The sequence below is a fragment of the Callithrix jacchus genome, chromosome 14, assembly GCF_049354715.1.
Source record: "Callithrix jacchus isolate 240 chromosome 14, calJac240_pri, whole genome shotgun sequence".
Classification (NCBI taxonomy): domain Eukaryota; kingdom Metazoa; phylum Chordata; class Mammalia; order Primates; family Cebidae; genus Callithrix; species Callithrix jacchus.
The window spans coordinates 8,451,426-8,476,891 of NC_133515.1; the positions used below are offsets into that span (position 1 = coordinate 8,451,426).

Sequence of the window (25,466 nt, forward strand, 5' to 3'; positions counted from 1 at the left end):
CTGAGTGCGTGGGAGGCACCTCCTGGGAACCCCAGAGTTGAGTGGGTCAAGGCATAGGGCGGGGAGCATGCCATGGGACCACAGGGACCAAGGATGCCCAGAGATTGGTGGAGCAAGACTGTCTCTGGAGCCCTGGAGGAGCTGCCTGGGTCTGTGCTAATCCAAGAAACAGAGAGACCTCATGAAAGTCACCAAGGTCACGGAGGGACGGCTGTCAGCTCTGCCATGTGAAGGACGAGAGCCACAGGGTGATGGGGGGACTGTCCTGGGCAAGTGAAGAGGGGACCACTCTGCAGAGAGGGTGGGCTGCCTGCTGGAGGTGGGGGAAAGAGCTGCCAGACACACGTGGATGCAGGCTAGGACACAAGTGACCTGCAGAACATAGCACCAATTTCGGATAAGACATCAAGCTCTTTCAACAAAGATTTCTCCAACTCTCTTACTGAGGCAAGGCACAAAGGCAATTCTTCAGCACATCTGCTGACCACCATTAAATCTCCTGGCAACCAAATCAAAGCTCTGACCACGAGGACATCCTTTCTAGGCAGCCCAAAAGTTTCAAGGTGTGGCCAAGCCTTGCTTTTGGCAAATGACAGCCCAAGTGCCCACTGGGTCACTGGGCCAGGCCTGAGGAACTGCCCCAGACTTCATAGATGGAGAGATGGCACAGATCCAAACTCCCAGGACCCTAGCCAATCTCTGCACATGTTTACAAAAAGGGGGGGCTTTGCCAATTATCAAGTAATTCATTGGATTAGAAAAACTATACTATGTCCACACAATGGAATACTTCTCAGCAACAGAAAGGAAGAAGCCATTGACACACACAGCTACATGGATGAATCACAAAATAACCACAGGCTGGAAGAAGCCAAAAGGCACATGATTCCATTTGAACCAAATCCTCAGAAACACTGTGAACTGAGTAATAGGAATAGAGAGTGGACCAGCAGTTCCCTGCAGGGGACCTGGGGAGGGATTACGGACGTGCATGAGGAATTTTGGGGGCGATGGACATGTCCACTACCTTGACTGTGGTGTTGGCTTCACAAGTACAAATGTGTGCATATTATATATAAATGATATCTCAATAAAGCTGATTTTTTAAAAAATGCTGATTTTTAAATGCTGATTATAAAAATACAGAAAGATATGAAATCTCCCATAATTCTATCACAGCTAACCAGAAATCACATTTTGATGTTTCCTTCCAGTCATTTCCCTATTCCCATACATAAATATCAAATTTTAAAATGTAGTATATAACCTCTCTTTTTAAAAAGTTTTATTATCCTGAAATTTTTTCTTCTTTTTAATTTTAGAAGTTCTATGCACCCTGGGAAAAGGAAGTGAAGCTAGCAGCTCCCCAGAGAAGGGGTGATAGGCCAGGAGAGGAGTGAATCCCCGAGTTGGGGCGTGGACACAGGGTAGAGAGTCTGCCTGTTGCCTTGAGCAGGAGCCTGCTGGGGGTCAGCATCCTTCCTTTGATATAGTTCACCCAAACCATCTCCTTTGCTCAGTTTAAGCCTAAATGACAGTAGTTTGCACCCAGTATCCGCTCAATTAGAATTTGCTGAAGGGAATCTGAATGAAATGAAGCTGGGCCTGCTCTCCAACACATCCTGAACCTTCTGTCTCCTATCTCAGCACTGGCCCCCACCTCTTCCCCATGGGCCCTCTTCTCCCTCCAGCTTGGCCCACTATCCTTCCTGCCTTCTTCATTGAGCCTTAGATCATGAAGTTCCCTCATTCTCTTGTGACTAAGCATCCTTCGGAAATGTTCCTAAGGGCCTGACTGCACTCCGACAGCCGAATGATTCATTCCCCATCATTGTATGTTCAAACTCCTTCCGAATCTTCACCTTTATAAATAACATTGTGATGAACATCCTTGCATAGGAATTTTGGACTGCTGATTTAATTGTTTCCTTGGGATAAATTCCTAGAAGTGGAATCCCTGGGATAAAGGGAGGACTTCTTTTAAAGGTTTTGAGACATCCTGCCAAATTGCTTGGCAGAAAGCTTGCAGCTTCCTCTCCCAAGGCATATGAGAGTCTTTGCCAAACACTTTCATATGCATTGAGTACCATCGTTCACAAAAACAAACAAACAGAAGCAAAGCACACCAAAGATTTGACAACTTAATAGCAAAAAATAGCACCTTACTTTAATAGGCAGCTACTTGATTAATGTAAGATTGACTTTCTCACATTTACTGACATATTTCTCCTGTTATGAGCTAATTCCTTTTTAAAAATGTGTGTACATGTAAAGGGTACAAGCACAGTTTTGTTACGGGGACATGTTGTGTAATAAAGTCAGGGCTTTTAGTGTAACTATCAGCCAGTGTACATTGTACCCAGTAGGTAATTTCTCATCTCTCATCCCGCTCCCACCCCTTACTCCTTCCCAGTTGTCAACATCTATCATTCCATGCTCTATGTCATGTATACACATTATTTTGCTCTCACTTATAAGTGAGAATATGGAGTATTTTGTCTAAGTTATTTCACTTAAGACAATGACCTCCATTTCCATCCATGTTGCTGTAAAAGATATGCTTTCATCCTTCCATATGGCTGAATAATATTCCACTGTGCATATATATCACATTTTCTTTATCCAAGCATCCATTAATGGACACTTAGGCTGATTCCATATCTTTGCTATTGTGAACTGTGCTGTGATAAAGGTAGAAGTGCAGGTATCATTTTGAAATGATGATTCCTTTTCCTTAGGGTAAATACCCAGTAGGAATCAAATGGTAGTTCTATTTTTAGGATGACAGAATTACTGAATCGAATAGTAGTTCTCTTTCAGTTCTTTGAGAAATCTCCCTACTCTTTTCCATACAGTTTGTACTAATTTACATTCCCACCAATAGTGTATAAGTGGCTGGGCATGGTGGCTCACACCTGTAATCCCAGCACTTTGGGAGGCCAAGGCGGGCAGATCGCTTGAGTTTAGGAGTTCGAGACCAGCCTGGCCAATGTGGCAAAACCCTGAGTCTACTAAAAATACAAAAATTAGCCAGGGGGCTGGTGCATGTCTGAAATTCCATCTTCTTGGGAGGCTGGGATTGCTTGAATCTGGGAGGTGGATGTTGCAGTGAGCTGAGATCACACCACTGCACTCCAGCCTGAGTGACAGAGTGAGACACTGGCAAAAAAAAAAAAAAAAAAAAAGAGTTGCCTTTTCTCCTCATCCGTGCCAACTGTTATCTTTTGTCTTTTTTATAATAGTCATCCTGACTGGTGTAAGACGATATCTCATTGTGCTTTTAATTTACATTTCTCTGACGATTAGTGATGCTGAGCATTTTTTCACATGCATCTTGGGCATTTGTATGTCTTTTTTTGAAAAAATGTGTATTTTTCAAATAATGGGATTATTTGTGGGTTTCCTGAGTTGTTAAGTTCCTAGTAAATTCTGGATATTAGTCCCCTATTGGATGCATGGTTTGTAAAGATTTTCTTCCACTCTTCAGGTTGTCTATTCTCTCTGTTGGTTACTTCTTTTGCTATGCAGAAGCTTTTTCATTTAAGTCCTATTTGTCTACTTTTGTTTTTGTTGGATGTACTTTTGAGGCCTTTTTTGTTGTTTTTGAGATGAAGTCTAGCTCTGTCACCAGGCTGGAGTGCAGCGGCCTGATTCGGCTCACTGCAACCTCCGCCTACCGGGTTCAAGCAGTTCTCCTGCCTCAGCCTCTCAAATAGCTGGGATTACAGGCACGTGCCACCATGCCCAGCTAATTTTTGTTTTTTTTAGAAGAGATGGGGTTTCACCACATTGACCAGGATGGTCTCAATCTCCTGACCTCATGATTCACCCACTTCGGCCTCCCGAAGTGCAGGGACTACAGGCATGAGGCACCGTGCCTGGCCTCAGGTCTTAGACATGAATTCTTTGCCTAGATCAATGATCAGAAGAGTTTCCCATAGATTTTCTTCTAGTATTTTTGTAGTTTCAGGTCTTACATTTAAGTCTTTAATCCATTTTGAGTTGGTTTTGTATGTGGTGATAGATGGGGGTTCTAGTTTCATTCTTCTGTATATGGCAATCCAATTTTCTCAGCGCCATTTATTGAAAGGGTTGTCCATTTTTATACAGATGGCATGCTGTTTTAGTTACCTTATTTAGCCTTTTAGTATAGTTTGAAGTCAGGTAATGTGATGCCGCTGGCTTTATTCTTTTTGCTTAGGATTGCTTCGGCAATTCAGGTTCTATTTAGGTTCCATATTAATTTTAGGATAACTTTTTCCTTTTATGAACGTAATTCATATCTTTCACCCACTATCTTCTTAAGAAATTCATTCACAATGAATTGTTCATATCCATTATCAGAGTTGTTTATAGAATAAAGTAATCATTTATGTTGCAGACATTTTATTCTGCTCTGGTATCATGTGTAGAAAGATGTTTCTCATCCCTTAACTACTTACTTACCTAAATTATTTTTAGTACTTTAATGATTTCATTTTTATATTTAAATTTTAATCCACATGGAATATATTTGGAGGTTTGATATGATCAAGGGGCTTGATGATTTCCGAAATGGTTAAATATTAACCAGATATATTAACTTCTGTATTCTAGTCTTTCTAGTCTGTTCTATGGGCATGTTGTCTATTTCCATCCCAATATCGAACTGTTTAAATTATTATAAAAATTTACAAATTTTTTGAGACAGGGTCTCAAAAATTTGAGACCTGGAGTGCAGTGGTGCCATCACAGCTCACTGCAGCCTTGAAGTCCTGGGCTTAAGCGAGCCTCCCCACTTCAGCCTCCTGAGTAGCTCAGACTGCAGGTGTGCACCACTACATCTGGCTAATTTTTAAAAAGTTTTTATAGAGATGGGGTCACTCTCTGTTGCTCAGGCTTGTCTTGAATTCCTGGCCTCAAGCAATCCTCCTGTCTCAGCCTCCCAAATTGTTGGGACTACAGGTGTGAGCCACTGTGCCTGGCCTACAATATGTGTTTTAATATGTGGTAGGTTATCCACCCAGATTCTGGCTAGGGGTTGCATTAAATCCATAAGTTAATTTGGAAATAACTGAAATATGTAAGATATTGATCTCCCATCTCTGGAACATGCTAAACCTCTCCATCTTTCAACTGCTCTTTTGTGTCCCTGATACAATTTCATTAGGCAGATTGTATTCCCAAGAGTATCATTCCTGGGTATTCCATCTTTGATTCTGTCATAAGTGAAATCGTTCACCTGTCACATCTCCTGACCTTCTTGCAGGCAGAGGACTATGCTGTGCACACTTCTCATGTGTAGGCACTATCTCTGCAGCTTTCCCAAACAGGGCACAGCTGGTTCCAAAGCATTCACTGAGGGGTCATCCCACAGGCACGCAGGGCCATCACCACTAAGGGATGCCAGCACCTTCCTGCAGGACCAAGGACCTCCCTAGTCTGACTGCAGCTTACTTTGAAACTCCTCTGTCCCCTTCAGCCCTCCAGCACCCATTCAGTCCCATCAGACACGGCACACATATGCATGCCGGACCTCTCTCCCAGCTAGAAAAGGCTCCCTGTGCTTCCCTGCCTGTGGAAATGGGTCTCACTCCTCTAGATCCTCTCCAACGCTACCTCCACAATCCAAATGCATGAATCCCCACTGGAAATGCAACTTGCACAGTAGCGCTTATTTTAATCTACTTTGTGATAAGAATCACCCACATATCTGTGTCCCCTATTAGGTGATGCTGTGAAAGCACAGCCCACCCTAAGTCATCCTGCCTCAAATCACAGCACTGTGCCAACAGCTGCAGCAAATGCATGTTGACAAACTGGATCCAAGAAATCTCAGGAGAGGAGAACCGGCTCCTCCCTGCTCACTCCCTGAGCCAAAAGGAAGAAGTACTCCAGGAAGACAGGAGGCTGAGGACAAAGGAGCATTTATGCCTCTGCAGAGTGGTTGGTGGTGCACGCCAGCCCTGCCCAGCCTTCACTCCCAGAACCTTCCTGACAAGGTCTCAGCTCCTCTCACCCTTGGGAAGGTGGGAGCTCTGTTTTGGAAATCAAGTCTGTCTGACTATGGCTCGACATGCTCAGGCAAAGGCTAAGTTCTCAGCCCCAGTCACAGAGTAGATTCACCTGCAAAGCTTGTTCAGCACCAGAAGGTCCCACCCAGACTTCCTGAGTCAGTCTGGCAGGGCACGGCAGGGCAGCCACAAGTGGTGCTGATACCGGGCCAATCTGTGGCCCAGGTGAGTGCACCTCCATCTCCCTGGTCTTCCTTGAATAATGCAATGCAAACAGGCAAAGGAGGAGGAAGCCAACATTCGGCAGTACCCGGAGGCAGGCCTTGGGCTTGGAAGGCTCTTGACATGTATTACGGCGCTCCCTCAGTGAACCTGGGTGAATTCTTGCCCCCATTTACAGATGAGGAAACACAGTCAAAAATGTCTCATCCCCAAGTGACTAGGCCGGGCCTAGGACCAACTCCACTTTTCCACATTTGAGAAATCCATCCCTTTTTCTAGCTTAGCTAAAACTCCAAAGTTCCTGAAATTCCCACATATCCATCTCTTGGTAATCCCTAAAGCTGAGGCCCCTGAGCACGTGGTCCTGGACGTGCTCAGAAGCCAGGGCTGCTCGCCGCACAGAACAGGCTCTGTCTGAGGTGGGGTCTCTTGGCAACCCTGCAGCTCCTCCTGTACCCCTGCACTGCTACGCCAACCCACCAGCCAGCCCCTTCTGCACTGACTCACTCCCACCTCTGTGATTGCTCAGGCAGTTCCCCAGGTCATGGAGACCCTTGGTCCCATCCCCACCCAGGGCCACATTATTACTTTCTCTGGCCCCCCAAGCATGCTTGCTCTCCTGTGTCCCTTGCTCCATTAAAAAAAAAAAATTATAGGCTGGGTGTGGTGGCTCACATCTTTACAGATGTCCCAGCATTTTGGGGAGCCGAGGCAGGAGGGTCACAAGGCCAAGAGATCGAGACCATCCTGGCCAACAAGGTGAAACCTCGTCTCTACTAAAAATACAAAAATTAGCTGGACATAGTGGTGCATGCCTGTAGTCCCAGCTACCTGGGAGGCTGAGGCAGGAGAATTGCTTGAACTCGGGAGACAGAGGTTGCAGTGTGCTGAGATCACACCACTGTACTCCAGCCTGGGCGACAGAGATTCTGTCTAAAAAAAAAATTACAAAAGTATATTTTTTTATTGTGTCAGTACAAAGGTGAATATATTAATATTATATATTAAAGCATTTTCTTTGACCTAAAGTTCATGTTTTTCTTCTTTTTTTATTTCGTTCTCTCTCTCTTTTTTTTAAAGAGGGCATGACAGCTCAATGTTTTTCTTCTGCATAAAGAAATTAAAACACTTTCACATGCCTCTCAAACTATGATGGGCCCTTGGTACTGTGCCTCCAGCTGGCCCAGACCTGCCATGAGCTGCCTATGACCCCATGCAGCTCCAATTAGCTTGACACCTAGCTCTCTCTCACAGGGGAGTCTAGGCCAAGGTCCCCTGCAAGACTGGGCCCTGGAGGGAAGGAAATGCCTGCAAGGGTCCAAGAGTTTCCTGTGAGGGGCTAGAGAGGAGAGAAGGGTCTGGGGTGTCTCATGATCCCTGAGCAGACAAAACAACTCGTATATTTCTAATGCTAAAAGCTCTATCGGGCTATGATGCTCCACTCCCTTTGGAAGTGAAGTAATAGCTGATGCTTATGATTGCTTTTAATGCCTGGAAGCTAAGAAGAAATGAAATTCAGGACTTGAGAAAACTGAGCAGCAATTCACTATGAGGGTTTAGTTATCTGAGCCTACTACATCTTTTAAACTTGTAGGCTGAGTGTGATGGCTGATGCCTGTAATCCTAGCACTTTGGAGGCCGAGGTGGGTGGATTGCCTGAGCTCAGGTGTTCTAGTGAACCCCAGTCTCTACTAAACCCCATCTCTAGTAAAGTGAAACCCCGTCTCTACTAAAACACAAAAATGTAGCTGGGCGTGGTGGCAGGTGCCTGTAGTTCTAGCTACTTGGGAGGCTGAGTCAGGAAAATTGCTTAAACCTGGGAGGCAGAGGATGCAGTGAGCCAAGATGGCGCCACTGCATTCCAGCCTGGGCGACAGAACGAGACTCGGTCTCCACAAAAAAATGAAAAAAAATAAAAATTTAAATATTTAAAAAATAACAAATTGTGATTATGTTTGGTTACCTTTTTTTTAGGCCATATTCTGCTCAGTCACATTGTTTTTAAACATTTATGGGGAAAGGTACTTTGTCTCATAGCTAGAGTGAAAGCCTCATCAATTGCAGATGCGCTGTGGTCCCAGGGCACCCCCTAATGGAACCTACTTAAATTGCAAGCAAAGTACCGAGGATGAAAAAGCGAATTGCAAAAGGATAGCCTGCCATACCCAGTTCTTCTTTGGGAGGCTACAAATATTAATTATCCAAACACAGATCCTTATTTTATATGTGAATTCCTAACGTACATGCACTATCTAGAAAGGAAATCAATACTAGGTCACATATTTATACAGGCAATTCTTTCTCAATATGTTTTAGATATTGACGTGATTAATAAAATATGACATCTAGACAAGTCTCAAAATTCACAGTCTGTCTTTTTGCTGATATGCATTTTCCCTACTGATGGATTGTGAAAACATAGTTACTGCCATATGAAAGTTTTCTCAAATTGTTCAATATTACAAAGGGACTTTCATACTCAGAAAAACTGGGAACTCTGGCTTTAATGGAATTTCCAGCCTTTACAAAAGCAAATACCATGCAGGCCATCCTGGATATTGACCCATGGAGGGAATTTGATGGGAATTCCACTTTAGCTGACAGTGAAGAGCTTAAACCACAAGTTTGTACAAAAGACTATGTGTCCATCAGAAGAGCAAAGAACTGCTGTGGTTTTAACATGCTATCACAACAGAAGTGGTTATTTAGGAATTGGGGAGAAAGAAGAACAGATGATGTTTTGGAAGTCTGTGCTCCTTCAGTTAATTATGCTGGCCAGCAGTTCACTTGGGTTCACCCCAGGAGCCAGAAGACTCAGAGGCAGCCACTCTGGTGCTACATGACCACTGACCAAGTGCAAGTCAGGATCCTCCTGGCAGACCCTGGGCTGGAGCTGCCATCTTGGGACCCCAGCTCACTCCCTAGGGACTTCAGTGACCACCTCCCTCTCTGCCCCACCTTGGTCTCCTGGGCTGGGGACAAACAAGGCACTTTCACCTCCCTGAACTTCAGTTTTTTCACCTAAAAAAGGGGATAATCATTTCTGCTTTTAATTAGTGGGGTAATACATAAGACTACAACATATTCCTTAAGTACCTAATAACGCTTGGAATACAGCGTACTCAGCCAACCACAGGGCCATTCCCATCTCTCTTGGCTCAGCTTTTATTCTCACAGACAGGAACCAGTTGACGTTTACTCCTTCAGAAGGTGAAGAAAGATTTAACAGCCAGGGCTAATTATGTGCTCATGCTGGGCCAGCAAGGCGTGCCGCACAAAACATGCCTCCCCCAAGGCACGGCCCCAAGGACTGGCACCCCAAGGCATGGCCTGCCTCCTCACTCCTGTTCTTCCACCTCCCAAGACCCAGGGGCCCTGTCCAGCACCTCCACCCAGCAGGTCTGATTCCATTTTAACTAGGAATGCCTTAAACCCCTAAAAAGGGGGTTCTGAATGAGGTCTCATTATAATAAAAATGTTGTTTCCAACTTTCTTGGACACCAGTTATAACATATCTGCCATTTCCACACAAATGCTTACTTTTCCTTTTCCCTAGGGACTTTTCCCTTCCTCCAGCCCTAAGAGGCAGGTGCCACAACCTCGAAGAGTGCAGAGGAGAAAAGTGAGCCTGAGGCTGCACCTGGGGCCACCTTAATAGCACAGGGCCCCACCAGGATGTGGTCCCAGCTGACCCAGCTCTCAGCTGCTGGTAGGAGCTGGGGAGAGGCAGGAGGGAAGGCGGATGGAAGGAGGAAGGAAGGAAGAGGCTCGTGTCTGGACTCCAGCCAGGGTCCAGGCCCAGGTGGGACTTCAAGGAGGGAGAATGAGTTGACCAGGGAATGAAGGGCCCCTCCCTTGCCCAGGCTCAACCCCAGGCCCTGTGCATGCTTATGGGAGGAACTTGCCCAAGAGTGTTCACTTGCATTAAGTGAAACACTGGGCAGTTTACCAGGACACTTCCTGACACTGTTTTCAAGTTCTTGGCTCAAGACAGGTTAAAACAAGGTGACAAATAAAGAACCCTGGGTTCAAAACCCTGCATAACTTGTCTGTGCCTCAGTTTGCTCCTCTGTAAAGTAGGGATAAAAACAGTGAGGAGTGAAGCAATCATGACAGCCCCTGTGTGTCATCGTTGTGGAATAGCCACAACGGTATTGAAACCAACAACCACACAGCATGCGAACGAGCAGAGGGGCATCAGGGTTCACCCAGAGGAACAAGGGCTGTGTTCACAGCGAGTGCGCTTCGTGAGGGAAGCAGGCTCACAGCTCTTGCTCACCAGCTATGCAATCCTGGCAAAGTGACTTCCCTTTGCTAAGCCTGGGTCTTCTTACTTACAAACACACAGAGCGACTGCAAGGATTAAATAAGATGATAAAGGTGAAGTCACCCAAAATGAGAAGCAATGCCTGACAGGGAGAACAGCATCAAATCTCTGAACTGGCATGGGTTCCTTTCCTCAACACACACACACATGCACACACACGCACACACACACACTTTATTCATTATTTTAATCATAATATGGGGTGGGCAGGAGGAAGGGGTTATGCATTAGGCAGCCTGGATTATCCAGTATTTATATGCTACCAAAAAATAACCTTAAGATTTCATTTTATATGGTTAGAAGAATTGAAAGAAAACCTCTGTAGCTGGTAAAATAATTATTACAATTTACTTCATAATACACAATCAATGCTTACCCCTCAAAATTAAAGAAAACCAGCTGTTACATATAAATCAAATCCTATTTTTAATTCACAAAGAGAAGCTGCCATAGAAACCTAAGGTGACTCATTTGGTACATGTGAAATTAGTATTATTTTCTCTTTTTAAAAAAAATATAGGTTATGTGGACAGGCCTAATTTTCGGTTGGGCTAGAAGCATGAGCCACTGTACCATCCCAGGATTAGAATGGAAAGGCTGCCTCGCTTCACCTCTGCTTAGAGGGAGCTGGGAGCCTTCTTCCTACCCCTCCCAGCATCCCCCTGGGAGCTTGCAGGGGGAGAGCACCAGGCCATTTTAAACAGTTCATCTCTGAGGGGGTGACACTTACTGCTGGCTCCCAAGAGTGTGCATCATGAGGCCAGTAGCTGCCCCCATGGTGTCCAACCCTCCGCAGGCCCCCAGCTGCACTTGAGGTTGCTGAAGACAGCGTGCCTCCTGGAACCCTTCCTCAGCAACGTTCTCCTTGAACACAGAAAATACAATGATCCACCCGGAGGGGCAGCTTGGAGCTTTATAGACATCTGAATTCACTGTAATTATGCACAAAGGCCTGTTTGAAGAGGCAAAGGGAAATGTTGTTCATAAACTGAATGCGAATCAATTATGACTCATGAAAAAACATTGGCTTTTAACTTAGCAGTGGGTTAATTCCTGCCTCCTACCTATGCCTGCAGTGAAGGGTTGCTTGGCATTGACTCAACACGGCCGGGAAAGGGGCAGAGACAGCAAAGGTTCTCCAATGTCCAGAGAGACTCACCAGACAGCCCCTCACAACCCAGCCACCCTCTCAGCTAGGGTGGGTCTCCAGGGATTAGTTTAAGTACTTGGTTTGTATGTAAGGTAAGTCTGCAGGAACTATTTGCGTGTGGCTTCCCCTTGTTTCTCCAACCTGCCTTGAAACTCAGGCTGGGAAGTGTCCAAGCTTACTTTCAAGAGACAGCAGGGAGGCTTCAGGGCTCACATCAAGAGGCTCCAATAGGGAAGTATCTGGTTTCCCATGGGCACAGGGGGAGGTCACAGAGCATCGTCCTCAGCTCCACTAATGCAGAGCAGTGGGACCCTCCCAAGGGCAAGTGGACGTTGGGAAGTATGCGGCCTAGAACCACCAATGACCCCCTGGCCATGCTGGAGGTAGGAGCTGGGGTGGAGGGATGGGGTTCCTGCACATTCTCCAAGGCCCAAGTTTGCAACAATTCTGTGGGTCCTGAATTCCCTGCACTAAATCCTCTTCTGCCTCAGCAAATGAGAATGAATCCTGAATAACACAGATGCTGCCAACCAAGATTCAGGAAATCTGAGTAAAGATTCATCTCTTGGTGAAAAAAACTTGGTGTGAAAAAAATTATTTCAGGCAGGACATATCAAAGGAGGAGTCTGGTATACACAGGAAATCTACTTAGGAGACAGTACGTCAAAGGCACCAATCAGACAAACGCGCAAAAAGATACGAAAACCCATGATGCACAAAACGTCACAATTTTAAATGACAGACAAGGATGTGTATCATTGTGTTACTAAATGGCAAAAGGTTGAAAACCATGTAATTAAACATTCACCCCAAAGAGGGCTTGGGGAGGTAACTGGAACCTATCCCTTCAATGAAATTCCTTGCAGCCCTGAGAATGGATGCAGAGGAAGAATATCTAATGATCTAATACTGTGGAAAAGAGGCTCAACTCATACCATTCATTTTGAAAAGGCAGCTCATGGCTAGGTGCGGTGGCTTAGGCCTGTAATCCCAGCATTTTGGGAGGCTGAGGTGGGCGGATCGCTTGAGGTCAGGAGTTCAAGACCAGCCTGGCCAACATGGTGAAGGAAGCCCTGTCTCTGCTACAAAAAAAAAAAATGAATAAATTAACCAGGTGTGGTGGTGTGTGCCTGTAATCCCAGCTACTTTAGAGGCTGATGCAGAAGACTCTCTTGAACCCAGGAGGCAGAGGTTGCAGTGAGTAGAAATCGCCCCACTGCATTCCAGACTAGGTGACAAAGCAAGAATCTATCTCAGAAAAGAAAAAGACCTCTCACAAAACAATACAGACATTACTTCTTTCAATAGGTACTTTTGTGCATATACATATGTATGTATAGTCAGTATAGCACAGATGGAAGTTCGGAAGGCTATGTCCCAAATATTGTAGGAGTTCTCCTCCTGTTCTGCCCTCAGGCTTGATGGTAGAGACAGTTACCGCAGCACCCAGCCTCCGGCCATGTAACACAGTGGCCAAAGAGCAGCCTGACTGAGGTGAGGCAAGTCTCAAGTCCGGTGGGAGCCCCAGACAGCTGACCAGCCTTCTCCGTGCTATCTGCTGGACCCTCCCTGTTAGATAGCCTGGCCATGTCCTGTCTATAGGGCTTCCTTCCCTACCAAGGGGCCCTTTCAGGATGCACCCAGTCATTTCTGTTCTAGAATGTGGTAGCACATAAGCCCCGTGCACCAGCACACCTCACCTTGGCTCACAAAGGTTGTGAAGGGAACAAGATAACACTGACCAAGCCTCACAAAGCAAGTGACTCCACCTTCAAAATGCTCTGTTTGTCTATGAAAATGCCATGTTCAACCAGAGAGCATACTGGAAGCACTAACACGTAATAATTTCAGAATGTGATTTCCAATGGAGCATGTAGCTGACACCCAGCAACCATCCAAAACTATATGGAATCCAGTTGCTGTAGAAATGATCACAGCTCACAGAGACTGAATCACCCAGCCCCACAGAGAGGTGTGGCCATGTGACTCAGACCTCAAGGGAGTGGGTCTGACCGCCAAAACACCCCTTTTCTTCTCCATCCTCACCTCCACCGGCCAAGCTAGTGCTGCAGATTCTAAGTCACAAATCTTCCAGGCAGAAAAGATCCACAAAAAAGTTCTTGGTACCCCTCCTTGGGAAGAAAGGTCAATAATTAAGGTATTAAAGCAAGATCATAGGAACTCCAGAGCAGGACTGAGTGTAAACCCAGGTTAGAAAGCAGGTACAGAGTGGAGTTGGGGCTTCAGAGCGCTTGCAGCATTTTCCATGTCACCTGCAGAAAAGGGAGAAAGCCCGAGAGCCACAGTCTGGGCCGACTTCCTCGAAGCCAGTGTGGCCCCCCTGCCCAGCACACCTGCTCCCTTATCTGTCTGCTGCAGATGTGTGTAGTTGCAGATCTGTAATCAGACCAAGAGCTCAGGGAGCAGCCCAGCCTGCCCCAGACTCCAAGCAGCATCTACAGTGGGAGGGGTGAGCCGCCTCCCTGGTCACATCTCTGTCCTGAGGAGCCAGGGGCAGAAACCATCCCTGAGCACACAGTTCAGTGTCTGTGGACCTGAAGTGAGTGTAAGCAAAGCTTCATGAACCTGTACAGACCCACACCTGGTCCGAGAATGCCTCAGGCATGGCAGGCTCCCCCATTTGGATGGGATGATGACTTCACAAAAATATGACCAATCTCAAAACCCATTCTCAGAGGCAAGTTTAATGTCTTCTATAAGGGGCTTTTGTTAAATTGTTTGGAAACATTCCATTCTGAAGAAAACAAACAACAAATGCAATGGGTGAATCTCAGAGGATATGTCAAGTGAGGTAAATAGTAAGTAGAGCAGGTAAGTAACAAGCAGAGGAGGGGATGGGAGCTCCGAGACACCTAATATGCATGAGGTGCCAGATGGACCCAAGGCAGCCCAGCAGCAAAGACTCACAACACATTCGACATGGAAAAGGTGCTCAATACCATAATGCATTCCTGTGCACAGGAGCAGTACCCAGAGGAATCTGATGTTCACTCAAAATTCGCTTTCCCATTGGTGATCTGATTCTGGTTCTCTGAATCCAAGCTTGTTCAACACACTCACCAGTAAGCCCAGACGGTAAGCCCAACACACTTACCTTAAAGCCCAAGACACAAGGGCAGAGCCATCCTTATGTCTCTCCAATGGGACAGGGGTGTGTGTCTTAGCCCAGAGCACCTCCCATCTGGCCCCCATGTAAGTGCTTCAAGTCAGGTCTTTCTCCCCACACATTAGTGGGGAAGGTGGGTGCTGCAGAGCAAGATGGGACACGAAGACGCTTTGCAGCTACTGAATATCTGTGCCCACCCTCTGTCCCATGTTCCCTATCCCATCCCCATCCTCACCTTCTGTCCCATGTCCCGTAACCCATTTCCATCCCCACCCTCTGTCCCATGTCCCCTACCCCATCTCCATCCCCACCCTCTGTCCCGTGTCCCCTACCCCATCTCTGTCCCCACTCTCTGTCCTGTGTCCCCTACCTCATCTCCGTCCCCACCCTCTGTCCTGTGTTTTCTGCATCTCTGTCCCCACCCTCTCCTACCTATATCACCTACCCCATCTCTGTTCTCACCCCTCTTCTGTCCCCTCATGTCTCCCTGTGTGGTCTAAATTGCATCAAGGTTGTTGCCCACATGACAGCTTCCACCGGCAGCTGTGCTCTGGAGCACTGTGTATGGCAGTTATGCTCATTTTCCTCAAATGCCATCAAATCTCAAATGTGGAAGGACCCTTTATTGCTTTAGGGAATGTTACTACTGGGGGTCCTAGTTGGAAATTATAACGAATGCCCTTTCACCTTCTTACAAGAAAGACGATGAGAGATTAACACCTACAAATAATTTATGAAGCATTTTCTATGTTTGTCACACAGCACCTCACATAATGCTCGTGTGTGTGTGTGTGAGTGTGTGTGTGTCTACCACACTCCGCCCCATCTAAGGGGTGACTGAGGTTGCAAGACTTCTAAGTGACACAGCAGAAACCAGAGCCTGGGCTGGGCTCAGTGGCTCATACCTGTAATCCCAGCATTTTGGGAGGCCAAGGTGGGCGGATCACTTGAGGTCAGGAGTTCGAGACCATCCTGGCTAACATGGAGAACCTTGTCTCTACTAAAAATACAAAAATTAGCTGGGCATGGTGACAGGCGCCTGTAATCCCAGCTACTCAGGATGCTGAGGCAGGAGAATCTCTTGAACCCAGGATGCAGAGGTTGCAGTGAGCTGAGATGGCACCCCTGCACTCCAGCCTGGGTGACAAGAGCGAAACTCTGTCTCAAAAACAAAAACAAAACAAAACAAAACAAAACAAACAACAACAACAAAAAAGACACCAGACCCCGACTCCCCCAACCTTGACTGGACCACCTGCTTTAAAAAAGCAACCTCCCTGACATTTTCCCCTCCCACATATGGGGCAGTGTTTCTGAGGGTAGTTTCTTGGGAACTGCAGAGCTAATGGCTCTGCTGCCTCCCACAGACAAGGGGGTTCATTAGAACCCCCAAGAAATAATACACAACTGGGGAATAGTCAAGAGTTTATTTCATATGGCCACTCAGAGCCTCAGTGAATAATGCACACCACGGTAATCGTTAGGAGCCTCTTCCTTATGACCACTGATTCAGTATCTCACTGAATGATACACACCTGGGGAATCGTGACAGGAGAATTTGAGGGCAGAAACCATGGAGAGACTAGTGTATGGGCCTGAGAGATAGAGGCAAATATTTCTGGAAGTTCTTCAACTACACACATAGTTAAAAACCAGCCCCACACTTCACAGCCAGGAGGAGGCCTGAGCAGATAAATACCTTTCCATCCATACTTTTCAAAACTATCTTTCATAATTTCCTCTCATAGATATCCAGATCATAAGAAAAATGTTTGAGAATCCTTGCTACCAGCAATCTCCTCCAGAATGGTGTCTGAGTCTGAGCAAAGCTGGGGGCTGATGCTGCTAAGGGGGTGGCCTGTAATATCACACACCTGTCCTATCATTTCCCATCATTTCACTGCTAAATTCATTGGGCGCCGACAGACACAGCATCTGTTGTTCAGTATCCATTTGGTTCAAGATTATGGGTTAGACCACATTAAAAGCAACACAAAGAACTTCAAGGTAATTTCTTAAAATCATATATGTGTCTTATGGATGCTTAATCTGACCTAAAAATTTGAAATTATTTTCCAGACACAGAGATCAAGGAAGAGCAGGATTTGATGAAGACTCTCCTGATTTCCATTCAGTTTGAGGAAAATAAAAGGGTATTGAATGCTGGCTGTCTCTGCTGTCCTACCTACAGATGATACCAACAGTGCCAGTGTTTGCAGATATCTAGACAATGGAAGAGATGAGTGACACCAGTCAGCATCAAGCCACAGGTGGGCGTGCGAGCAGCAGGCCAGATCAGCCTGTTTCTTTTTCAGAGGCGGTTTTCTTTCATCTCACATCCGTTTGGCGGAGTTGTTACTTTAAGTCTCACTTCCTCCAGGAAGCTTCCCTGATTACCTCCTCTTCCAAATCCAGTGTGAACTGAGTGTGAACTAAACCCAGGGCTCAGGCTTGCAGGTGCAGGCTTGATAAGGGCTCATTTTATTCTCTAGAAGAAGCAATTATGACTCGGACCTTTCCGCCTTTCTCCCATGGCTGGTAGTGAGTGCCAAGTACACTAGTGGCTGCTCTGATGAGGCGACAGCAGCATAAATAGGGACGGTGGTTTGGAAGACGCTGATCCCCATGACAGCGGGCCAGGCTGTGTAAGCCATTCAATATCCCCAGTCCCACCCCACATGATGCCACCAGCTACTCCTTCCTCGCATTCTCCCAGGCCCAGTGAATCTCCAGCAGCCCAGATGGCTATCCCAGTCTTTTTCAGGTAATAAAAGGCCTAGCACACTTAACCCAGGACAGTGGTGAATACAGAAATATTTTAAATTTCCTTTTGCATATCAAGGGCAAAACCTGTAAGCTGGAGCCCTGAGTGCTCGCCAAAGTCATGATGTCCAGAGGAGAGGAGACAGAACGTAAGAAACAACCCTGCCCCACAGGTAGAAAAATGCCCTCTGGGACTGGGACGTGAACCCAGGGACGGAACACCTGTGGCTGTTCACCTCACCTGGAGGAGCAGGGGTAGAGCAGAATGGGGCTGGGAAGCATCAGGGGTTCCTGTTCTGCTTCCTGTGGGAACTCTTGGAAGGGAGAGCTCAGAACAGTGGATATGGAGGCCCAGCATAGCTCCACACAACCTAGGCGAGCTCCCAGGTGCCCAGTAGAAGCCCAGAAGAGACCTCAGAGTGTGGGGACCTCTGGGCCAATGCAAGAGCCAGGTCCTCAGCTGTGGCTCACCCCAGGGACACCAGCTGGACAATAATGGAAATGTGAGGAGAAGACTCCCTGCAGAGGGGAAGGGGACTCACTGGGGGACAGCAAGAGGACCAGATCTAGACAACTAGCCAGGGCCACTCCCCTCAAGCTCTGATTGAACTACTACTATGTTTGAACTACTACCACTCCTGGTGCCGAGGAGTGACCTGTGGCAAAAAGGAGCCACCAAGGGGCTCTCTCTCCAGGGACCAAGCTACCTGTAAGCTAGATAGTAACTGAAATAATATCATTGAACTAGGCTCCAAGAAAATAAAACCATGCGCTGGGAACTGAGTATACCAAAAAGGGAACCAAGGGACTTTGTTGGGGACAGGAAAATCATGCTCACTTACACAAACTTTTGCACCTTCCACAATAAACCCTGAGCAGGTTTCCACCCATGGAGTCCACCTGCAACACAAGCAGTATTTATATGCACAACAAGCATCTGCCACGACAAGGCACAGGGCCATCCTGCAGGGGAAGAGCCAGTGGCTGCAAGGTCACTAAGTCAAATCCAGGCCCACCAGGCCATTTCAGAAAATTCTCCTGGAGGCCTGGCACCTTCCCATCTATTCTCTCATTTAACCCTGAGAGCATCCCAGAGAGCTGGCTGGCTGTTCCATTTCAGCTGTTACAACAAAATCCCATAAACCTGGTGGCTCACAGACAACAGACATTTATTTCTCACAGTTCTGGAGTCTGGAAGTCCAAGATCAAGGCATTGGCAGGTTGGGTGTCTGGTAGGGGCCCGTTCCTCATAGAAGGTGCCTTCTCACTGTGTCCTCACATGGAGGAAGGGACAAGCAAGGGCCTCATGCTTCTTTTAGGGGGGCGCCAAGCCCATTCATGACCTATCACTTCCCAAAGGCCTCATCTCTCAAGGCCATCACCTTGAGGATGAGGAATCAACATATGAATTTTGGGGCAGGACACAAACATTCAGACAATAGTACTATCACTGCTCTCATTTCCCTGAACGGTGCACTGAGACTGGTCAAGATTCATCTTAACTAGCTCAAGAGGGCCAAGCAGAGTAGTGACCCCAGTAGGACAGCCAACTGTGAGTGTGCCCCATATGCCTAAGCCCATATGCTGAGCTGCGCAGCATCCATGGACAGTACGCTTTATTTTATAAATGAGGAACTAGATGCCTAGATATTAAGAACTTGACTCCCAGAGCAGGTCCAGAATTAGGGTGAGGCAAGCTAGGTACTCACCACAGGCACAAAACTTAAGGGGGTACCAAAAATGCAGTTGGATAAATTAACGCCTTAATACAATATTTTAAAACATCAAAACTAATACAAAAATCCACAGTGTACAAAATCTCACACTTTTAAATAAAGACAGGATCAGTGTTCCTAATTTTTCCTCTTGCCTCAGGCTCCAAGATGGCACAGCATGGCGGCAAGCCCAGAAACCAGCCCAGCTCAACCTTTTCCACCAGCTCCAAAGCAAGGATGCCTGATGTCACCACAGGACACGGTCTCTGGATCTTTCTCCTCACAATTTTATAACCTCAATAGGCTCTTAGGATGACCATGGTGCTCCATCATTCCAGGTGTGCACCGTGGGACTGAGCTCCAGGGAAAATACCAGGGGTCTACCCAGATTCTAGTCTATGGCATATGCAAATGAAGGAAGCCTGCAGGCTCAAATAACCGAGTAAGATACTTTAAGACCAGTTTGGGATGGTGTGAGTGGCTCTCAAGGGATAACACAGCTGCCTATCTTCCACTGGGATTTCCTGGCTCAAAACTGTCAGGAGGACCTGGTGCCTGCAGGCGGCTTGCACCTACACGAGTCAAAGGCACAGGACAGGCGGCACTGCTTCTGACTTGCATTTCAAAAGCAAGTGACTATTACGCTCTGATCACATGTGAACTTGCCAAAGCGCTGCCTGTGATGAGGCTTCTGTTCAACAAATATTTGTTGATTAAAAATTGAACGTTTCTTAGATCAACTCCAGGAACCCTCCCAGGTGGTGTGCAATCACAGCCTAAAACCTGTTAAATAAACCATCACCTAAAGCATAAGGCGGTTCGTGAATGTGTCCACTCCTTGCCCCTCCAACGGCCTGTGGAGACAGTGGGCATAAAGACCTCGTATGCTAATAATTTCAACCGAGCAGGACCTTCTCTCCTTCCTCTTTTATTTTCCTGGCTCGTAAACTGCTGGTTTTGCCTCATAATGGAAAGTTGAGCCGCCCAGCAAAGTGAGCAGAGGGAAACTTTGGGCACTTGCACGAGCGCGTCTGGCTCTCCCTCTGCCCCAGGAGCTGCCCAGGGCGGCGGCGGCCGAGGTGGCACCCCTCCCGGTCCGAGGGTCCCCTGGTCGCACGGCCTCTGCCCTCGCCCCCCCAGCCCCGGCCCGCGCCACCCCCGCCCGGTGCCCCCGCGCCGCCTGGTCTTCGACCCACGCCTGCCTTGAACCACGCGATTTCAAACCCCTCCAGGTACCTGGCACAGGAGCGTGGCCCGGGCTGAGCGAGACGCGCAGAGAAGGGCACCTTCCGTCGGGTAAGGCGAGCCGGGGCTGCTCCCGCCGGGGTGCGCGCCTGGCCCTCGCCCGAAGCTGCGGCGAAGCAGCAGGTGGCCGCGCCGCCTCCAGAAAACCCAGGTCTGCGGCCTGGAGTGCGGGACACAGCCGCGGACAGGACCCTCCCGCGGCCGGCCCGGCCCTGCGCCCGGCGCGCTCCCAGCTCCCAGCTCCAAGCTCCCAGCTTCCAGCTGCGGGCGCGCCGGCTCCGCTCGGCTTGGCGGGGGCGGACGCCGCTCCGCTCCCTCGCCGGCCGCCGCGCGCACCTCCCCCGCGGCGCGCCGCTCCCAACGCCGCCTCCACCTCCCGCCGGGCAGCGGAGGGCCGAGACCTCTGGGCGGGGGAGAGGAGGGTGCAGGCGCCGCCCGGGCCTCCGCGGTCCTGCGGGAGGGCGATCGGGGTGCGAGGAGGGCGATCGGGGTACGAGGAGGGCGATCGGGGTGCAGGGAGGGCGATTGGGGTGCGGGTAGGGCTATCGGGGTGCGCGCCCCCTCCACAGCCAGCGCCGCTCCCCGACCTGCATCCGCCTGTCAGTGCGGCGGCGCTGTCGCGGCTCCAGACGAGCCGGGGGGCACCGGAGACCCCGAGCGGTCCGCGAGTCAGTCCGGGACCGGCCCAGGGCACCCGCGCGCGTCGGCGGAGAGGCACCCGGGATTCGAGTCACCCCGAGACCAGCCCTAGAAGTCGGAGGCCTGCGGCAGGCGTGGGCACCGGGGGAAGGAAGTGTGCCTTTGAATAAAAGCAAAAGTTTGTTGTTGTTTTATAACCGTGTGGGTCCGGAGCGTCTCCAGGCTAATTAGAGAAGCTGCCGCCCCGTCTGGAGGTGATTCATGGCTGTGACACCGGCGAGTGTGGGAAGAAAGGCTGCTGGTGCAGTCTCAGCTGCGCTCGCCTTTCTTTTTTTCTTTTTATTTTTTTTCTTTCTTCTTTTTAAAAAATCCTTTTTCTTGTAAAGACAGGGCTGGTCCATTTAGGGAGACCGCGCACGGAGGGAGCGGCCTTGGGTGGTCGCCCAGTGAATCTCCTCCCGAGCTTGCGCGGCAGATTCGGTCTGCGGATGGCACAGCCCGGCGGCTGCGTCCCGGCCTCTTCCCCGGCGGCGCGCACCCCAGGCCAGGAGGGCTAGAGGCGCGCGAGCTGCGTCCCAGCGGGGAGCACAGGCCGTGACTCGTCCACAGGGGACGCCTCCAGTCCCGGCCGGAAGAGATGACCCGGACACTCAGGTGTCACCCGACGCCAGAATGAGCGGTGAGGTCCGCGTTGTTTCGAGGGGATCACGCGGAATCCGCGCTACTCCCCGGGACGCTGGGTCCAACGGTTAGCGCCGCCCGGGCGCACTGGAGGCCTGGAGAGCCGCGCTGCTCGGCTGTGGGAGGCAGAGCCAGCCTGTACCCCGGAAGGAGCTCTCTGCACCTGTGGCTTTCAAGGGAATCAAAATCCCAAATAGAAGAATCCAGGGAAACGAGGCCGAAGACGCATTCCCATTTACTTGGGCATGTCAAACGAGGTTTCCTTTTTGAATTTTTAATGTTATCCCTTGGGCACAAGCTGTTCACTTAAAAGCCTCTTTTGATGGTTAAGTGCTTTAAGTTCCCTATATGAAAAGAACAAAAATAAGTTGTGATTCAGCCTTGTAGCCCCCCAAATTAATAACCTACCATCACGATGAACGGGTGACTCATGACAATCAGAGACAACTAGTTTGTTGGGTGCCTGTGTGTTTGCTTTTCTCAACATCCTTGAACTATGAACAACTATAAGCAAAGCTATACTCCCATCTCTCCTTTCCCACCTTGAGCCTCTGCTCCTTGCTCTTCAAAATCACGTTATTTTTTTGTTGCTTTAACTATTAAATATTTATTGACTCCATAAACTGCTTTTCTACCTAAGACTTTCGTTTCCAGAATATCTTAAACCTCTGGCTTTATTTGTGTGCTGTGGGTGGCTTTTGAAGTTCCTGGAGGTTTTCAGAAGGCAAAAAACCGAGGTTCCTGGTGATTAGTGAAGGCTGAGACCATGGTGTCAACACTCAAAATAGAAACTGGTGGGGAATTTTGTGACTAGGTTGGGAAAATGAAAAATTATCTGGAGCCTGGTAGAGCAAGCACCTTCATGCTTTAAAAATGTGGAAAGGAAGAATGCCCCTCCCCTACCCCTGGGACTTTCACCTTCTGGTGAGAACTCTGGTTCCCAGGGCCCTGCCAAGTGGCTGGCAGTGAAGGAAGCTCTTCCCCTCCTTAATGCCTCTTGGATCAAGCCTTGAAGCCAGGTTGAGAAAAGACTAAAATGTTCAGGTAAAGATTAAAGGTGCAAGGGAAACATAGACCTCACATAGCGTTTCTTGCAGCCTGCAAGGACAACCAGAAAGCCAATAGCATGGTGGACTTGGCTGTTTTTTGAGGCTCCAGAAAATCTCTCAGCTACCCCTGATGAAAACATCTCTTTCAGAGAAGGAGAATCTCATTGACAAGCCAAAAAAGAAGACTATGCTACTTCTGAATACATTGCACTTCATTGGGAACATGCTTTTATCAAATATCAGGCACTGATCTAAGCCATTTACAAATAGTCACCCATTTAAATCATCCACCTGCCAGCAGACCCCCTGAGGTAAGACCTGCCATTACTCTGATTTTTCCATCAAGATGCTGCTATTATCTCTGTGTGGTAGATGAGGAGACGCAGCATGAGAAGGGCAAGTACATGTCCAAGGGCATGCAGATAGTAAGTGGCAGAGCCAGGGTTTGAACCCCTAATCTGCACTTAATGCTGGGCAGGGCTGCCTTTCTGAAAATGACATCTGCCTCTGCAAACTGAAAATATTTTTTAGTTTAGAAAAGAAAGGAAAAGCATCCCTTCCCACACTCAGGGGAAGGCATGCTTTGGGATCTCAGAAGACAAGAATATTTACATTTTTAATATTTACACTTAAAAATATTTGCATTTGCTTCTTCACTCAGTTATTCCCAACACCATCATCGTTGTTGCTGATCATCAGTCCCGAGTCTTTACTTAGCCAAACCAGAGGCTAGTTATTTATGGGGTGAAGACAGTTAAACCAAGCAATGGGCTTTCTAACCCAGGGTGGTAGTGGGGACACTCTTCTTCAGGACAGTGTTCATCCCAGGGTTCTGCTTTTGGGTCTTCACAGACACTCAGTCTACTTGTCTTCACTTGGGTTCAGAAAATACAGACCCCATAGGCACAGGCATCCCTACCTTGGGAGAGGATAGGAATTAAGGGGCAGCTGGGAACCAATTAGGAAGAAACAATGTCACCCTTCTCATGACAACAGGCCATTGCCCAGGTGATCCTTGGTGGCAGAGGTCAAATTGAGCTGCCTCACTGCCAGAGGCCACAGGGCCTTACTCCTGAGTGGCTCTCTGCAGGCTGGCTGTCCAGCAACATCCAGATCCCAGACACCATCCCTCTCATCCTCCTCCAGCAATAGGGACTGGACCATGTCCTTTTCTTCTTTCAAAACCCTTCCCTGGCTTCCCTGCAGTTAGGTTGAAATCCAGACTCCTTAAGAAGATCACATCTCTTGGGCCTCCTTTCAGTACCACCCTCTGCTCCCTGCACTCCAGCCACACTGGCCTTCTTCCAGTTCTATGAACCCCCCAAGCTCCTTCCTGCCCTCCGGGCTTAACCTGAGCTGCCTCCACCCTTCAGCTGGCTGACTTTTATTCATTTTCAGGTCTTAGCTTCAGTGACACTTCCTTTGGTCTTTCTTCCTCACCTGTAATTCCCTCCTGCACCTCTTCTTTAGGGAACATATTACACTTTGAAGTGGTTTATTTTTTATTCCATACTGGAGTCCCCCACCAGTGCACAACCTCCAGGAGGGCAGGGTCTGCATCCGGGTCCAGCGCCTAGCATGGTGCTGGTTTACAGTAGCTGCTGGATCAATATTTATTAATCAGTGAACTTCCACCATGACCTATCATGACCCTGAAATGCTGTATCTCAAATGCATGAGACTGCACCTGCTCGCTCTTCCCAGTTCTTTTCCACCCTGATCTTGCTCCTGTTGTTTCCTAAACTTCTGCTCCTGCCCTTCCAAGGACCTTCTGCTCTGAATGCTCATTTCTTATGAGCCATCTCTCTCCGGCCTCCACCCTGCCTAGCCCTGGGCCTGATGGTCCTCCCATGACTGCTCTCTTACCAGCACCCACAGTGCCTTCATCCCTTGGTCCCCCGCACTGCACCTTCCTGGTTGAAGCCCCAGCCATGCACCAGCCTCCTCTCTTCATACACAAGCCCTTTTGTGCTGCCAAGGAAACTCACAGAACCATGCAGGCCCAAACCACAAAAATACAGTCTCCACTCACACTTGGGCCTTAATACCGTGAGCCCATTTATGCCTAGTGTTCCATTATTGGAACGCTAAGCTTGTGGGAGTTATTTACATCTTACTGCTCAAGGTCATGGCCAGGGTCTGATTATTCACAAAAAAATTTGCAAAGTCTGGCATAAATGGGTTAAACATTCTATGAAAAGCAAATGGGATGGTACATAAAATAAGAAAGAAGGAAAGATCACCAGTGATTCCAGTCGCAGAGGTAATCACTGTTAGCATTTTATTGTTTATCTTCCAGTTTTTCTTTTTCCAAAAAAAGAGATTCAAGCTGGCCTGCAAACTCAAATGGCTTCTACATAGTTGAGATTAAGGCAAATATCCAAGTTTGTATCCTGATTTTTTTCAACTACATTATAACACAAGTATCTTCACATTGGATAATGCAGTTTTCATAAATACAGTTTTTAATAACTAATATCCCATTATGTGATACATCATCATTTATTCCTTTAAACCATTTCTTTATTGTCTTGTTTTTAACTTAAGTGTATTAA

At 47.9% G+C, this 25,466-nt stretch overlaps 1 protein-coding gene across 5 annotated transcripts in view; it reads right to left on the minus strand.

The window, feature by feature from the left end:
- The window catches only part of CRACDL (CRACD like), a 146,994-nt gene extending 126,168 nt beyond the window's left edge, over window positions 1-20,826 (minus strand). For all 5 annotated transcript variants that reach the window (XR_013526319.1, XR_013526318.1, XM_078348747.1 and 2 more), the window contains exon 1: window positions 20,534-20,826. The gene's annotated coding sequence lies outside the window, so the exon portion shown is untranslated. The remainder of the gene's footprint in view (window positions 1-20,533) is intronic.
- Between the last annotated feature and the right edge of the window lie 4,640 nt (window positions 20,827-25,466).